The sequence below is a fragment of the Protopterus annectens genome, chromosome 5.part0, assembly GCF_019279795.1.
Source record: "Protopterus annectens isolate FY-2018-M chromosome 5.part0, PAN1.0, whole genome shotgun sequence".
NCBI classification, from domain to species: domain Eukaryota; kingdom Metazoa; phylum Chordata; order Ceratodontiformes; family Protopteridae; genus Protopterus; species Protopterus annectens.
In genome coordinates, this window is record NC_056735.1 from 1920043696 (window position 1) to 1920062448 (window position 18753).

Here is an 18753-nt window from a genome sequence, read left to right on the forward strand (position 1 = left end):
GTAGTGGCTTGGCCCATATGGCATGACAAATTGTGATTCGCTATCCTCAGCCTCAATTGCAATGGAATGCCTACTAATGCTTGGTTAGATCTCTGACAGAGCGCTTCCACACATAGCAACCAGTACTCAGTAGCCATGTTGTCTTTAGCTTGCCATTCACCTGCATGGCGAACTAACTTTTAACTAAAATTACAATTTGTATGTATATTTTAAATATTTTTCATGTTTTGACAGCGCAGTGTGTTTTCGCGCAGCTGCGCTACGTTTAAACACCGGAGATCGGGGGAGGACAAATAGAGTTTTATTAATTTCCAATGGAAAAAAATGCCACTGGACATATATTTGGCCATTGGCATGCTTCTTCAACTAAATTCATCCTTTATTTGCAGCTGACATTGCTCCATTTAGCTACTTGCAGAAAGTAACTCGGTTAACATCCGGGTACATTTCTACATATAACTCTACTCTTCACGGACAGCTTACTGTTTCATGTATTGCAAATTTACATCATTTGCATAGCCTTCACCTGCAAATGGGGTAATTTGTATATCCTAACATTGTCCATGCAACGTTCGTTTTAGGGGCTGTCTTACACACCCCTACAGGATATTGCTGAATAGCTCGGCAGACATCTTGTCTTGCTCTACTCTTACTCTACTCATACAACCCGGCCAAGACTCCATGAATCCTGGCCTAAGCTTTGCTGTGTGCTAATATGTCTATTTGTGGAGTATGCATGGCTGTAGGTATGTTTTGACCTGCTACGTCTGACATTTCTACAGAGCAGCACCCACTTTCATCATTTGTAAAGGTGACAGCCCTATAGGTACTATATATACAGCTGAGACATTTGACAAGTCAACACATACCTGCAGTCAATATTAAACTGACTACTTCAGCGCTTTTCATACCTTCAGATTTTTCTTGTAGAAGTATAGTCGATAATGCAGTTTCCTATAACATGTATCTGTTTCTGATACAAGATATATAATTTTATTACACCACTACACACAAGAAGAAATCACAGGCCAGATGCCATTCCATTCCTTTTGCAGGACACACCGGCCCAGAGTGTTGTGTTCCTCACAAAAGCCAGCAGGTGCTAATCAAAACATATTATGCTATCATCTACCTTATGTGTTTGCCAGTATTTGCGCTTTCCGTCAGTGGCATAACTCACATGCGAGTGTGGGAGATTGAACACTGTATTGGGGACACTGCATAACACCCTGAGGATCACATTTATTTTGTTTCTATTAACCTTCCACATTGACTATCACAGGGCATAAGTATTCATTCACATTTATCGAGGTACATTCTTTTGACTTATACATGTTTTGTCATTTGTCATCACATCTTTCTTCACACCTGTCCACCTAGTATCACTAGTTCTGTACATTTATTTAGGACAGGGTTACCTTTATACCTCTCAAATGTACACATTTTGGGTAAATGTCCCTAACTTAGACTTATAATTTTGTTCCTTTTTTCATATTATTGTGCCTTTCTGGTAAATTAGTGGCAAGTCATTAAGGACTGTGAGGTTAGGTAATAATGACAGACATTAGTATTTTATAATTAATAACCCTCAAAACATTCATAGTAATGAATTATCTATTATTCTATCAACGTTCTAACTTTGTAAGAGGAATATTTAAAATAGTCCCTATTTGTACTTATTTTAATATGCCTTTGTCCAGATGTCTTATTCTGAAAGGTTGAGAGGTATGGTTACCATCTTATTTGTACACATGTACGTCCATGATAATCACTTACATGACACTGATATAAGTCCCTACATCTTCCCCCAATTGTTTACACAATATCCAGTAGATGGGTTCTTCATTTTTGGAAGATACAGGCATGTGCTATACCCACATAGGAATATTAATCACTCCCATGGGGCGGACTTAATTAATCTGTGCCAACCAACACCTAGGCACCTAGGCCCATTATTGCATACCCATGATTCCCATACCTGACACCCCTCCACAGTAGTCATAAGACATATTTAATGTGAGCGATAATAAAGTATGAAGACACTTCTAAGCACTATCCACTCTCCGTGCATCGGGACATATGTCATGCATTCTGTCAACCCATATGTTATTACCCTTGCACAAGCTACTGTTGCATGTACAGCTATATTGTAGCTGCAGATGTGACTTTCTTTGCTTCAATCATTACAGGACGGTGCCTGTAGTGGATCAATGTTTGGGGTCCTGCAAAGGACACCTATATCCATGTTTAAAGAGTAGAACTTGCAGATCTAGCACACTGGTACTTTCTGGCCAATGGTTTGGAAAGCAGCAGTGTATTTACCTTTCTTGCATGTCTGTATGTCTATCCATAATAGCTATGATGTAACCTATTTATGTACATGTGTTATATCTACAAGGACATATGTTTATATGTTTGTTATGTATATATCAATTAATGTATTGTGTGTGTGTGTGTGTGTATATATATATATATATATATATATATATATATATATATATATATATATATATATATGTCTGTACATTCTTTATTTCATATATTTATTTAGTTTAAGTCTGTGGATATATATCTATACACATACATATATATATATATATATATATATATATATATATATATACATAAATAGATATATAAATAACATGTAGAAAACAGCATTTATTTGCTATGCTGTAAGCAGACTACACACGCACAGGCGCACTTGCATATCCTTATTGTGGGTTACATATGTTTACTAAGTCTTTGTGCTTGCGTGGGCTTTATTAATTGTGATGGTACCAGTAAAATATCTGTAATCCGGTTAATGGACATATGCGAAACACACGTTCACCTTTACATATTTAAATGTCTTTACAGCACAGATGCATTCATTACATTTTAAAATTATATGTGCTGTAGTCGTAGCTGAACCGGGACTGCATTCACGTTGGCCGGATGCTGTAACCTCTATACTATTGGTGTTCTGACTTATTTATATGCATACCCATAGTACATAGCTACACTAACATACGCCTCACCGCTTCACTTACAACCCAGGCATCCATTCTCCTGCTGAGAAAAATGTGGTACTACATATTACACATTCTCTATTCTCTACTGCTCTGGACCCAAGCTGCATATTTAATCACTCCAAGGATATGCAGAACTCCAAGGCTTATAGTCCTGGCACATACAAGTCTTTGATTTTTGTGGGTGTTCATGTGGTGATCTGGGTTTAGGCTTGTCCGCCTGGTGACCGGAACTGCCCTGACCGAGTTCAAATGTCAGACAAAGCACATGGACAGAATTTGTCCATTTTATAAATATTTACCTGTGTTTACAGACACAGGTGTTTCAGCACCTGTCAGCAGCTTTTTTTGTTGGCAATACATAATATGGGTGGGGGTGGTTACAATATATAATCCACGGTGAGGGGTGTTCCCATTCACATTTGACTATTTCCTGTATGCATTCATACGAGGATTATTATTTTGGACATGAATTAACTACAGGTATGCAGTAGTACAGTAAACAAATGTGAAGGTATGTTACTGTAAATATGTACGGACCTCTGTAATACACTGTTGTTTTCTGGCAAATCAGTAGCTAATCATTAAAGACTGAAGTCAGAACATAATGACAGACTGTTGAGTTTCAGACTTCATACTCTTCAGGAAATTAATGCCAATGTACAAACTGTTATTCTATCAACTTTATAAGTTTTTAAGAGCAATCTTTACAAATTGTCCCTACTTTTGGGCCTTTGTCCCACTTTTATTCACAGCTTTGTCCAGATATCTTGCTCTCAGAGGTTGACAGGTATGGTCGGTCACACCTACACACACATTACTTGTCCCTCACACAGTAGATCAGGGTTATCCTGTTTACGTCAGTGCCTTCATCACCCTTATACCATTTGCCACTGTGCGAATGTGTGCAATATATTCTCCCGATTATTCGTGTCGGGACACGTGCATCACGGGCAGTTGTTTGATCCTGGGTAGTAGGTTATGCATGACCACTTAGGGCTAGACAGTGTCGTGCACCTCTAATGCACATTCCAACTTCTGTCCAGATATCTACAGGACTGGACTTCGTGTCTTCCGTTCTAATGTTTACACAGGTTACGTATCCCATGAGGGATATCCAAAAATTGGACCGATCCACAACAAGCGAAATAACGAACATCTCTTTGGAGTTACGAAAATGTGCTGAGGGCTTTACATGCAAGGGATACATAGTGTGCAATCCTGCAACCGCCTAGGGGGACACTACCTACTACATATGCGTAGTGGGCAATATGTGTAGCTGTGGCAGCACCAAGCCAGTAGGCCAAGTACGGCTGGATTTGGTGGACGTTCAGGTACGGGAGCGGGTTGTGTGATGAGGAGGGGATGCTGGGTAGTCAATTATGCATCCAGGTATGTTGCATTTGTTATGGCCAGTTCCATCAGGACCAATCTGTGGGTATGTGCCGGTGACATATCTATACATTTGTATCGCACATTTCAATATTCATATGTTTGTGGGATTGTATTTTACAGTATGGCCTGTCTGCTTGTATTGCAGCTGTTTATACATGTGTTTGTGTTTCTTTCAGCTTCACTCGCTGTTCCCTCATACACTGCCGGTTCACCTATTCTGCATATGACACAGTATCGCCTTGGAGGATTGTACCATTACCCATCCACCCAACACACACAGATTCCTCACACCCCATACATCACTGCTTTGGTTGTTGGCCCATGACACAGCCAGAGTAACACATTGAATACCCTACATGTGTCAGGTACCTGTATGGTTGTGTGGACTACCCTGCCATGTTTGCTTTCCACATGCTATACCTCACACACATAGGTACACGCCCATACTTAACTTTCATTACATGGTTGGTATACCCGGGTACTACCCGTTCGACTGTGACACATCCTGACAAGTTTGGCTTGTACCGCTGACTTCCGGATTTTGGCAGCCTGTTGTACTCATTGGTTGGATGCCACCTTTTCCTATGTCCAGGATGAGATATCTTCCATACACATATCCAACTGTAGTGGACAATACGTCCCCACAGTCAACGGTAGGGTTGCCAACTTTTCAATTGGCCAAAGTGGGACATTTTTGGTACAAACATCACATTTTACAGGCTGACACATACCCATGGTCAGTACACAGGATAGAACTTACAATTCTTGCCTATATAAAAGCTTATTCTTGTAGCATTATAGTTGCTAATTCTGTTTCTTATAACATTTATGTAATTTAGATACAGAAAAACTGTTTAATGCAACTATTACATAATGTATAGGGAATAATTTTGTCCTATAATCTCAGGGCAATTGCCATTTTTACAAGTTTTTGTCAGGACACAACCGCCCAAAGAGGGACTGTCTCTCGCAAAGTGGGACAGGTGGTAATCCTAGTCAATGGTATGGATAATACTGTTCCTTTCAGCCTACATGTGCTCTTATTGTTGTAGCTGTTTATATGCTCCTTCTGTTTTGTTTACATGCTTATTCTATTTCCTATCACATTTGGTATGTGACATACAGACATACCTTTTGTATGTGACTATCACATGCCTTGTGGGATATCATTCGGACATACAGTTGCTAGATATCTACATTTCTTGTGTATTTTGTTATGGACACATCTGCCCAGCTGTGTACCCTCCCTAACATTATGGGTCAGCTGGTGACCCTCACCATTGGGCTGGACTTACCCACTGGCAGCTTGCTAACATATGATGTGCTTCACTTCTGCTTGGTATGGCTATCTACACTACGTTGGACTACGGCCACACGGTCTTCCATGTCATTTGTTTGTGGGATAGGGACCCGTTATTCCCTACCATGCATTTGTGTTTGCTTCTTCACTTTGTGTTCGCAGGTACTTTCTTGTATGCTTTGCATAAGTTTCAGTATCCACGGACATGGACAGATGTGATTACTATCTTGCAACTTGTTATATGCAAGCATTTTAGGTTGTACGTCGACAGCTGCCATTTCCACGCCTCAGTGCGGATCTTCGACACTCCCTATGCACTCGTGCTCCTTTCTGTGCACATGGCTGTGTTGGCAGCATGCCTTCATTAATATGTATTTAGCGTTACTGCGCCATCTTCACGCCGCACTGTCGGCGCAAGCCTACTATCGTCCTTGCGCCGAGTTTCATGAATCCGGAGGATGGTTTTTACTGTTTGTTGTTTAGGGAATTTTTTTTTTTTGTAAATTGTTTAGTACAGACTAAGGAGTAGTCACTGATACAGTTAGACAAGGTACCTGATTTGTGAAATTTATTGGGGTCAGATACAAGAATCCAGTACAGTAAAGAATTTGACTTTTTAATAAAATAAGTTGGCTCTTGTATGAGTTATTTAAAGCCAAATAAGTTGATACTAGATTTTGGGGCAGTAGATTTAAGTTCATGCCAGTTTATATTTACATCAGCTAGTATTATTGTTTCGTGAGACATTTCTTGAGGTCCAGTATAGGATTTCTTCTAGTACATTGATATTGTCACCTGAGGGAATATATAACATGATTATACATATTTACTTTTGTTTATGAAGTTTTACAAGTGTAATAAGAAGTTTTGTTTTGTTGAATTGTGGTATAGGTACATTATAAGCTGTTGTAGTAGGTTGGAAACAATAACGCAACTCCACCTTTTTATTGTAGTTATTTCGTATTATATTATATCCAAATGGTAATACTTCAGTATCACTGATGTTAAGGTTTAGCCACATTTCAGTTATGGTCAGGATATTGGGTATGTGGCAGACAATCCCAGCATGTAGCCCAGTCATTTTGTTTCATATGCTTCTCACATTTATGGTAAAGAAAGTTAACTGGTTAGTGAGTAGTGGGGGTTGTGTGGTTTGTGTGGTATGATTTTTTGTTTTGGATTAATTTGAGTGGTGGTTATCATGTTCAAGATTACGATGATGACTGTCTCCATCTATAAGGATTGATTTGATATTGTGGTGCAATTGTATATACCTGCTTGTGGTTGATTTGATGAGAGGTATAATTGTCAGTTTTTTGGGGTGTACTGGATAGTTTAGTTTTGTAGTAGAGAAAAGGAGTGCCCTGGAAGAGACTAGCTACTATTCTTGATGTGAAGATTGACCTATCATTTGGCTGGAGTCTGATTGTCATGAGTTTGTCATAATTCTAATGGCATTTCTCACCATTCTGAAGGTTCTTCATAACCACAATTCCCACATTTTTTTCTACCCTGTCATCCTACTGAGTAGTAAACTCCAGAACTGCTCTCATGTCTACACAACTTATTTAGACAAATGTTAGTGTAGAGCACTATAGATTCCGATTTTAAGTTCAAAGCCTCAGAATATAATTATGCATGCACTAATACTTTGTCCCCAGCTGTACAAATGAGTTTGTTAGCAGTGTGCTTCATGGAGTCCTTTTGACAAAAAGAAAATAATGTGAGTAGCTTGTATTGCTTCTGCATTTTATAATGAACTGTTGAACTCAAGGTTTGATGAATTAGATGCCTTAACATTTCATTCTGTAGGTATATGCCTACTCTCAAACACATTAGACTTACAAATGATATACGATGGTGTGGGAGCTTTGCACACATAATTTATAAGTTTTATGAAGTATTGTACTTTCATAACTTGTCTGTTTCTAATTTACTCTATACAGCCTACACGTAAAAGTAATAATAAGATTCAGAGATGCATACTAATATTCAATAAGTACACAAAAGCTGTCCAAAATATAACATGTAAATATCTATCCATTTTACTTGACATACCAAAGTAAAGGAGTGTTCTTATTGACAAATCTACCTTTTGTTATAAACAAAACATGACCTTAAAGAATCGACTGTGCTGTAAGGAACAAACTATAGTTCTAAAAAAGGCACCTACAAATGTAACAAATGTGTTAACTATAAAGATACATATACACTGACAAAACTGTTATACATCTGTTCACTGGCAAAATGTTTATTTTGCGAGTATATGGTAACTGTGATACCTGTAATCTGATATACAAGGCAAAATGCACTAAATGTGCAGCGTACTATGTGGGTATGACTAAATGGAAGTTGAAAAAAATGAATACGCAATCATATGTATGATATTAATCAAGGCAACATTACAGATGCACTATTTAAACATATTAATGACACCAATCCAACATATAATTTCAAATTTCTGATTTTAAAAGTACTTTTTGTATCTTCACTAGGTGGGGACATAGTGCACCTAACAGAAAGAGAAAAGCTCAAATGGATTTTGAGGTTTAGAGCTCATGTACTACCTGGATTAAATGGCACTATCACCTCAAAACCTCTTTTGAGGGAACGCCAACAACATGTGCATTAATTTACTTTATGTCACATGACTTTATTGTGTATAAATAAGGACTGTGAAACTGATGTGACTCATAAGCCTGATGAGGCCACCTGCAAAAGTTTTATTAGCATTTTTAGTGTTTTTAGATTGTGTTTTAAGTGTCTTAACTGAGTGTCATTAAAGCATCTACTTGTTCATACGTGGTTCCAGAGACCTTTGTTAATTTTCTTATATTACACTTTGGAGTGAACCAGATTAATCCCAAGTTCCTACATTTTGATATATCTACTCGTAGGTAGGTATGGCAGATCTAATATGTACAATTCCACTCAGGAGAAATATTTACACTAGGATAGTACTCTCACATTAGTTTCTTATGCTTTTAACACTAAGATTTCTTTTGCTGCACACTGATGAGGTAATTCTCTGAAATGTGCCCTATCTGAACATTAAAATATAATTACCCCATGGCACTTGCACTTGTTACTGTATACCATATATTGTGTTTAGGTAGGTAGTTCAAATTCAGAATTGCAAAAATACTACAATTGCATATCTGCAGTACCAGGTAGAATTGGCTTCTTAAAATATTCATTGTATATAATTCCACTTACAAGATAGAGTTACACTGAGTAGGGCTTCCACGTCAATTTCTTCCACTTATATCACAAACATCTTCTCTGCAATACACATATGCTTTATTTGCTTTAAATGTGCACTGACTCACTATTGTAATTGGACTTCTCTTGTGGTGCTTGTCATTGATACAATGTGCTTTAGATTGTGTAATTAGATAAGTTGCTGTTTAAATGCAGCAGTGATGGAACAGTGTGTGTGTGTGTGTGTGTGTGTGTGTGTGTGTGTGTGTGTGTGTGTGTGTGTGTGTGTGTGTGTGTGTGTGTGTGTGTGTGTGTGTGCACGTGTGCGTGCATGTTTGTGTCCATGTAAGTGCATGTGTGTGTGTCTGTGTTCGTGTGCGTGCGGGCGTGTGTTCATGTGCGTGGGTGCATGTGCGTGTGTGTGCGTGTGTGCGTGTGTTTCACAGTAGGACTGGCTTCACTCATCTAATATATACACTTCTACTATAGAGAAACACTTAAACTGGGAGTGGGCTCCCCATCAATTTCTTCCAATTTTATCACAATCACCTTTTGTACAATGCACTGATGAGGCAATTCTTTCAAAAGTGCAGTATCTCACTGCTGTTATCAAAATTCTGTGTTGTGTGTGGTTGGTACTGTGTATACTGGATTGTTTAACTCGACAGGTTGGTAGGTCAAATCAAACACTGTGAAAGTGTTATGACTTATGGGTGGTGCATTGATGCAGAAGTTAACGTTGTCACCTCACAGCAAGAGGTTCTCTGGTGTGAGTCTCGGCTGGGGTGCCTTTGTGCAGAGTCTGCATGTCCTCCCTGCATTTGCATGGGGTTCCTCCAGTACTCCACTTTCTTCCCACATTCCAAAGACATATATCTGGAGTATTTTCCCCAGGGCCTCCACTGGAAATAGGCTCTGTCCTGTTTGGATTTTCCTGGTCAACAAATGTTAAATAAATAAAAAAAAAGTTTGTTTGTCAAGTGGCAGATAAATATAGTTTTAACAGTAGATCTGATCTGTACATTTCCACTCAGGCATCAGATTAACAGTGGAAGAGGGATCAGTCACCAATTTATTCCCTTTTTATCATAGGTTATTGTTGTGATACACACTAATGAGGTCATCCTTTCAAATTTGGTTTGTCGCACATACATTAATGTTTCTCCAGTGGCACTTGCTGTTCATACTTTGTGCTTTAGATTTTGTAACCAGACAGTCAGATAGTTAGAATGCAGTAGTAGCTAATTACATTGTGTGTGTGTGTGTGTGTGTGTGTGTGTGTGTGTGTGTGTGTGTGTGTGTGTGTGTGTGTGTGTGTGTGCGTGTGTGTGTGCATGTGTACCAGGTAGGAATGGCTTCACCAACAGATATCATGTGTAGTTTTGTAGTGGTGGTGGGCTCCACCAGCACTTTTATCCCTATTAACATACACTTCACCCTATCAAACCAGTGGTGGGGTCATCCTTTCAATGTGCACTATCAGACTTGCAAACAAATGTGTAGTATGGCGATTTTGATTCATGCAATGTCCTCTAGCTTCGGATCTTAGGTAATCAGTTTGATCCCATACTTCACTCCAATAGAATGAGCTGTGTCAGTGTATATGTGTGAATGTACATGTTGCTAAGAATAGTTTCAATCACATGCCTGGTGTGTATAGCTGAGGAGAGAACTATGACTAATTTCTGCTTATTTTACCACAGACAGCTGCTTTGTTAAAACACTGATGAGCCCATATGTTGAAATGGGATCTATGTCAACCCTGCAGTAAGATTTCTCCTGTGACACCAGGACACGACACAATCTTCTGTAGTTTGTGGATGTTTTAAGGTGTGAATTTATATCTGGTATTATCCATGTATTGTGAATGGTTGTGCTTCTAGAGTCACAGGGATGACTGCATTATACAACTCATGTGGTTAGGTATAGTTGTCATCTTGCAACATTTTGTGACAAAGAGACATATCGCAACATTCTTTCAATATATTTAAAGGCACGCAACTTTGCAGAATAAGATGATGTAATGCTTTCAAATATATCCTGTCTCAGATTTGTAGTAACACTTCTCCTGCAGCCCATGCATTCAAGAAATTATTGTGTACTGTGTGTGCTGAGGTATGTACTCACAATCAACAGTGACTGAATATTGAGTGTGTGTCAGTGTACTGTTATGAATGAATGACATCCACCACATATTTAATGTGTACAATTACTGCAAGAGATGGTTCTTTCATTACTTCTAGCTCAAACAATTGCTTTGTGCTATAAGGATGGTATCATGACTTCAAATTTCTTCTGTCTCAGCTGTGGTAAGACTTATTTTGAGGTGCATGTGGTTAATACATAGTTCTGTAGATTATGGACTTACATAGGCAGCTGTTCAACACCAGCAAAAGACAACTTAATGTGAGTGTACTGATGTGACACATGCACCATTGCATCAATGTACTCTGATTCACTTTTATTTCTAACAAAGCCCTTTTAATAAATTGGCAATTTCGTGTCAGTCAAATAGGTGTTCTGTTGTGCTGGCAATGAGAGTTCCCTTGTGGTGCATGCAGTTAATACTTACTTATATAGCATGTGTACCCAGATAGTCAGTGGTTCAAGTTTGAGAGTGTATATGTGCAAAACAATGTGGACAGTCACAAATGGCTTAGCCACCCAACATTGATACAGTTAAATCACACTTGCATGAGAAGCCACATTGCTAGATCCTTATTATCCCTCAGAATCATTTCTATTGGATAAGTGAGCATCAAAAGCCTTTCTTATTTCCTAGCTAAAAGTGTGTTTTTGTGACAACTTCCATTATTATCTCCTATGGCAGACACAGTTGCAACACCGCTCTGTAGAGTGTGTTGCATGAACAGCAAGAGTTTGAATCTGATAAGAACTTTCTTTCAGACAATTGTAACAGACAGAAGTGTCTTAGCTAAAGACTGGAGATATGGCACAGTAAGAAGGCCGTGTCTTTAGGCTCACACTTCACTTTAAGGGAGTGAAACCATTGCAATAGCATAATGATGTAATCCCTTTAAGTGTGTTCCTTATGGCACAGTAGATACTTTTCTTTCTTTGGCACCAATGGTTAATACAGCTTTCTCTATGATCTGGCAGTGGCACATGTTTGAGCCTGGCATGATGTAACTACTGACTATGTCAGTGAATGCTCACAAGTATTATTCATTTCCCCCAAAATAATGATCTGTATTGCATCCCTTCAAACAAAGATTTGCATATACATTTTTAATATTTTGATCATACTACTGGACGGAAATGAGAGTTTATTAATAATTTCTTAATGTGTCCCATCCTGCAAAATCATTACAAAATGTGAGTGGACTTGTGCTATGATACTTTCTTTTTTTATTATTATTTTTTTTTGTCAGGTAGGTAATGTTATTGAAGTCTTTGTTGTATTTCCTTATGAGCATGCCAAGTATTTTGATTATTAGATGCATGCCATTTAGCACAAAGCACATTAGGTAATCGATGTCCTGAGACAGTTGTTGTCATTTAATCTTCTTTGCCAAAAAGAAATAGAAATAGCGTCCGGAAGGTTGCGTTTGACAGCATCTGCATGATGAACTTATTGGTCTACACCCTCAAAATGACATTTGTCATGGGCCACTGTACAGTAGTTTGTGAAATATGAATTGTCAACAGTTCCCTTACAAATACATGAAGGTAATGTATCACCTGGGTATGATATATATTACTGTACTGATATACAGGTATTACTAAAGTGTTTAATAAGGCTTACTTCAGGGCTAAATATCTCATACGACATCATGATATACTGCATTCACATGTGTACCTTGATGCACTTTTTAATTTCAACATGTATTGCATGGCATTTGCAACACGAAGGATGCATGTCACATCACTGATTACAGTACCATACTCAAGTAATTGTAGCCTGACATTTGCTACATTTCCCCAGTAGCTGCTATAATAACACCATACTGCTGGCGTGTAATTTTGTTTTGCCTAAGTCTTGTCTGGGCTACTTATTCATTTGTGTTACACACATACTTGCATCTTATGCATAGTTATCTACATAATGGCATTCATTTACACACATAACCTATTTGTCAGGGGACTTACTACATGTGAGATGTACCTTGATTTTTGTGCATGTTCACATATGTCACATGACTGTAAGCCTCATTTTGCATATATATATATATATATATATATATATATATATATATATATATATATATATATATATATATGTCACATATGCTATAGTTAAGCAACTGCTAGCATGTATATCAGATCATTATTCTGTTTATATCCTGGTCAATGTGACATTTCTCTGTATGTGTTTTGTCTTTCTGTATTTCACCATATACATAAATAGAATGCATACAGAGTCACAAACATTCTACCATTCACAATATGCAGGTTGTTGTAACAAATGCTTTTTTCACCAATTCTGTATTTATTTTATGATTTTACTTATCCTATGTTGACCAGGTTAGTCTGACTAGGCTACTGGCCTCTTTTCAAGAGATACCCAAGGTGGTATTTATTATACTGAGACACATTTGGCTAGGGCATCAGGGAACTTCCCCTTCTCATTAGGAAGGTGCTCATTCCATTCCTAGTGCACTTCCAGTTGGGAAAACAGCACTCAAGAAGATTCAAGATGGCAGATAGCACAGAGGCAAATACCAGTGCAGTGTTTGAAGCTCTACAAGATTCTGAGGTGCTGTTTCAGCAGAATTTATTTGTTTCATTGAATGCAAATGTTCAAAACAATTATGGATGTCTTATTACGACACTCCAGTCAGGAGGTTAAGGGATGAACTATTGGTTTTGTTGCAGAGCAAGACAGAGAGTGGGTAAGATGTTTCATGGGGTGACATGAATAAAATTCAATTTAGGTTAATTTCAATTTAAAAAAGAAGTCAGAGTTAGAGCTGAGTGGCCTAGTGAGCTGATGCACTATGCCCTATGTGGCAAGTCCCGGATTCGAGACTTAGCAGCAATGATCATTTCAGGGGTGACAGGTGCTGAATGAGGTTTCTTTTTGGGGATAAACTCTTGGCTAGGCTTTTATGGGCCCCAGGGCCATTAGTCTAGTAAACTCCTATGATCTTATGCTTAGACTGTTAAAAAACTGCAGTGAAAGTGATGAAGGATGAAAAGACGAATGGGAATGCAAACACTCAATGGAAATTTATGGTGGGAATTCAGAATAAAGAAGAAAAACAAATGGCCATGTATGACATTTGGGATAATTTAATATTCACATTGTGAGTGAAGGCTCATGAGGCAAGAGCTTTTATTTTTATTCATAAAGAGACATTCTGTGACATTATTTTTGAGACTGATTCTGTTTTGGAATGTTTTTGGGCATGCATGAGAAGAAAAAAATGTAATCCATGGCATTCTTATGTGGTTACGACATTTCACAGAGATACAAAAAGAAAATACATGTTCAATTTTGAAATGAAGTTCAAAAAGAGACTTAAGCACACTTTGTAAACAGGTCATGGACATTAGGAAAATCTACAGTAACAGAGGGTTGTGGACTGAGGGATAAGACTGTCATCTTGTACTGAAAATAGAAAAAATAAAAGAAAACTGTTCACATTTCTAGTATGATATATGCAGAAGGTAGCAAGTGTGTTGTAAAATATTGGGTAAAACTGAAAATATTGTTTTTCCTGTGGAAAAGACGATCATTTGATATACAACTGTGATTAACATGAAATATTATGTCTGTGGGGATTGAAATATTATAAATTTAATAAAACTGGCCAGTTACTGATGGATTGTAATCTAGAGGAAAAAGATGTAGTAGAAAACAAAAATGAGGACAGTATATGAAAAGAAGAAATAAGCCCAGTAAAAGAAAAACAGCAGCAAACAACTGAAAAGCAAATGTAAAAGACATCAAACTGAGCGTTCCTTAAAAAATCCTAACTGGTTTATCATTGTTAGCGCTTTTGTTCAAACATACAGGGAACTTCTTTAGACAACATTTGTCAGCATCCCATCCCTTAAATAATAAAGTTAATTAACAATTAACTAAATTTCATCCATTCTTAAAGATAAATACACCTTTTACCCAAAATAAACACACACATATATATCTATATATATATATATATATATATATATATATATATATATATATATATATATATAGGTTCATAGGTTCATACTAGGCTATCTGCCCTAGGGCATTTATAAGCCTAGCCAGAATGTGTTTGGCTTTCGCCACCCATTTTAAATTAATTTTGCTATGCCCTTTTTTGAAGTTAGTATACTGTGCCTCTGTCTAACAGTGACACAGAAGTGATACCCTGGGGAAACCTACGATCTCCCATCCACTCATCAAGATTCCTCTTGAAGAGAGTCAATGAGGGACTCTGCCTAACCTGGACTGGGATTTTATTCCAGAGTGAAGGGAGCCTCTGGGTTATGAATCTGTCCCTCCAGCATGTCCTATTTATTTCAGTGCTGAGGTTCAAGTCTCTCGAGCATGTAGCTCGATGGGATTTGGATTTTCTGAGGTGCAGCATGTCCATTAATTCCGGGTTGGACATGGCTTTATACGTCAGGCACAGATCGCCTCTGAACAGGCAGTATGCCACTGAGTAGAGCTGGAGTTTCTTTAACTGGGCAGCATATGGCATCTGTTTGAGCCCCTTGATCCTCTTGGTGAGGTACTTTTGGGGTCTTTCCAGTTGCTGCAGGTGTCTGGTAAGGTACATCCCAAAAGGGGCATTGTACTCAATTATGGGCCTGATGAGGGATGAGTAAAGAGGCACGATGACCTCCCCTGATCTAGATGTGAATCCCTTCATGATTAGGTTTGCTCTATAAAATGTTTTTCTAACCACTTTGGCCACATGGTTGTCAAATGAGAGATTGCTATCAACTTGGGTCCCCAGGTCCCTAATTACTTCTTCCATACTTAATGGATTACCACCTATGTGGTAACTTGTGGGCACTTTGTTTTTGCCAAAGGGGATGACTATACACTTTTTAGCATTTAGCTTGAGGCCATGGCTCTGGCATCAGTTGTCTGTTTCTATGAGGCCCTTTTGGAGGATGCTTGTGTTGACTGGAGAGTCGATTATGGCACCCAGTTTGCAGACATCTGCGAACTTGGTCAGCCACAGTCCTTCCGTGTTGGCCTGTACCTCTGAGAAATATATACCGAACAAGAGAGGTCCCAGGACTGAGCCTTGTGGGACGTCATTTGTAACTGGTTTGGAGTCTGACATGGCTCCAGCAATTCTAACCATGTGGGTTCTGTCCTTGAGCCAGTTTGCAACCCATCTAGTGACATAGGGGTTTATATTTAAGCTGGTGAGCTTATCTATATATGCCTGAGTGGGGTATTGTATTGAAGGCTTTTGCGAGGTCCAGGTAGGCTGTGTGGACCACCTTCCCCTCGTCAATGGCCTTGGTGACTGTTTCAAAGAAATCAACCAGGTTTAAGAGGCAGGATCTGCCCTTAACAAAGCCGAACTGGGTAGGATCCAGTGTCTGTAGGTCCCCAATATATTTATTTATGAGGTCCATGATGATCCTTTCCATAGCTTTGCAGACCAAGCTAGTCAGGCTTATGGGGCGATAGTTTCCAGGATCTGTTGAGTCACCACCTTTGTGGAGAGGGACCACAGTTGCTGTACGCCACTCTTTGGGTACATATCCTGTGGTAAGGCTGAGATTGAACAGTAGTTTTATGTTTGGGTTTAGCTCTTCTTGGAGTTCATGTACCGGGACACCGCCTGGTCCCACTGATGCTGTGTTTTTGCTTTGGAGATCTTACCTGAGCATCTGAGATGTCAGGGGCAGCACTCTGCTGGGATAGATATTTGCCCTTTGGTGGGAGGGGAGAAGTTTGCGCTGAACCTGTCAGCTAGGACGCTGGCAATGTCTGTGGGTTCGTGTATTTTTGTAATTTTGGACTAATTCTGAGCATGTCTGGGAATTACTACCCAGGTTCCTAACATAACTAAAGAAAGCCTTGTGATTATCCTTAGTGTCCTGTGCAGTTGTTCTCTCGAAGCTGACCTTAGACGATTTTATGAGTGCCCATATTTTTTTGCTAATACTGATCAGAGATGCCTTCCCTTTTGGAATTTTGCTCTATCATTTAGTAGCTTCCTCCTTCTATTGTATAGTTTGTTTATGGCTGGGGTCCACCAGACAGGACGTCTGCCTTTGGAGGATTGGGTCTTGGTTTTATTTGGGATCGCATGATCCATGCATTCCTGAAGGTGTTCATAGAATGAGTTTATAAAGGATTCTGCGGTCTGGGCCGTATTTTCCACAGGCCTGGGGGCTTTGAAGGATTCCACCTCGGTTTTGAGGAGTGTGAAATTTGCTTTAGAGAAGTTTTTCACTGTGGTTTTCTGGGCAGGGGGTGGTGTCGGGATGTGAATGTCCAGTGAGATTAGTTTATGGTCTGATCTTACCAGTGAGGGATACACTTCTGGTCTGGAGCATAGAGTCCCCATGTTGGTGATGATCAGGTCCAGTATGTTTTCCCTTCTTGTGGGAGTGGTAACAAGTTGTTCCATAGCATTTGAGTTTAGCTAGGGTGTTGGAGCTAGAGTAATGCTCCCAGTCTATGTTTGGGTAGTTGAAGTCACCCATTATAATGGTGTTTGGAGAGACCTTTATATTTTCCAGTGTTCTCAGGAAGGCCGAGTGTGGTTCCTGGGTTAGGGAGGGTGGTCTGTAGCAGGCTATAAACTGGAAGGCAATTTAGCCCACTGTTAGTTGCACATGGATAGTCTCTGATGCTTCGTGCTGTGCCACCAACCTGGAGGTGTGGGTATCTTTGACGAATATTGATACTCCCCCTCCTTTTGTGGGTCGGTCCAAGTTTTGTGGCCGAAAAGCATGGTATGAGGTATAACCTGGTCATGCTGGAGTGCTCTCAGGAGCCTTGAACCAGGTTTCTGTTACTGCACAGATATCGATGTTCTCCATGCTAAGGAGAGTTTCAAGTGTGTGCATCTTGAGGTTTAGACTTCTGGCGTTGAGTAGCATTACTCTTAGTTTCTTATCCCTTGTGATACCTATGGAGGTGGGTTTGTCTTTTGTGCCTTGCCTAAAAAAGGCACTATGGGGGTAGCAAGAGCCTTTGCCAATATCCGAAAGCCCAGGGGTGACAGGTGCAAGCCATCCCTAGCAAAGCATCCTGGCTTGTCGAGCAAGTCATCCCAGGCTGACAGGCATTGGATCCCCTTTGAAAGACACCAATACTTAAGCCAATTGTTGAAATTGATCATCTTGTTTTCATATTGTGGCATCATTCTTGGCGAGGGTAAGATGCTACTCAAGGTCAGGGTCATACCGGCCTGGGCCACATGCTCAGAGAGCTCCTCTATATCTCATTTCATGTAGTCCAGGGAGGTACGTCTCAGGTCATTCACACCAGCATGGACAATGACTGAGTCATATTTGTACTTGCCTTGGAGTGACCTGAGTGCTTGTGTTATGTGGCGGACCCTAGCACCCGACAGGCAGCTCACCGTGACCTTCTCCTTGTTCAGCCTGGTGAGTGGGACGTCAGTGTGCCTGACGATAGAGTCACCTATTACAAGTGTATCAGGTGTGTTGTTTAGCCTTAAGGGCTGTGACTGTTCGGCACACTGGGTTTGTGAGCTATGTGTTGCACGTGTTTTGTTTTGGGGTAGCGGTTGCTTGGGTGTCTGCTTTGGAGGTCTCTGCTGCTTAGGCAGATTTTTATTTAGAGCCTCCGAGTATGTTTTTGTGTGTTTATGTGTTTGGTTTGCTGTCGTGGTAGGTCTATGTGAGACTGGAATTGTACTGAGTGTGGTTTCCTTCTCCTCCTGACTGGTT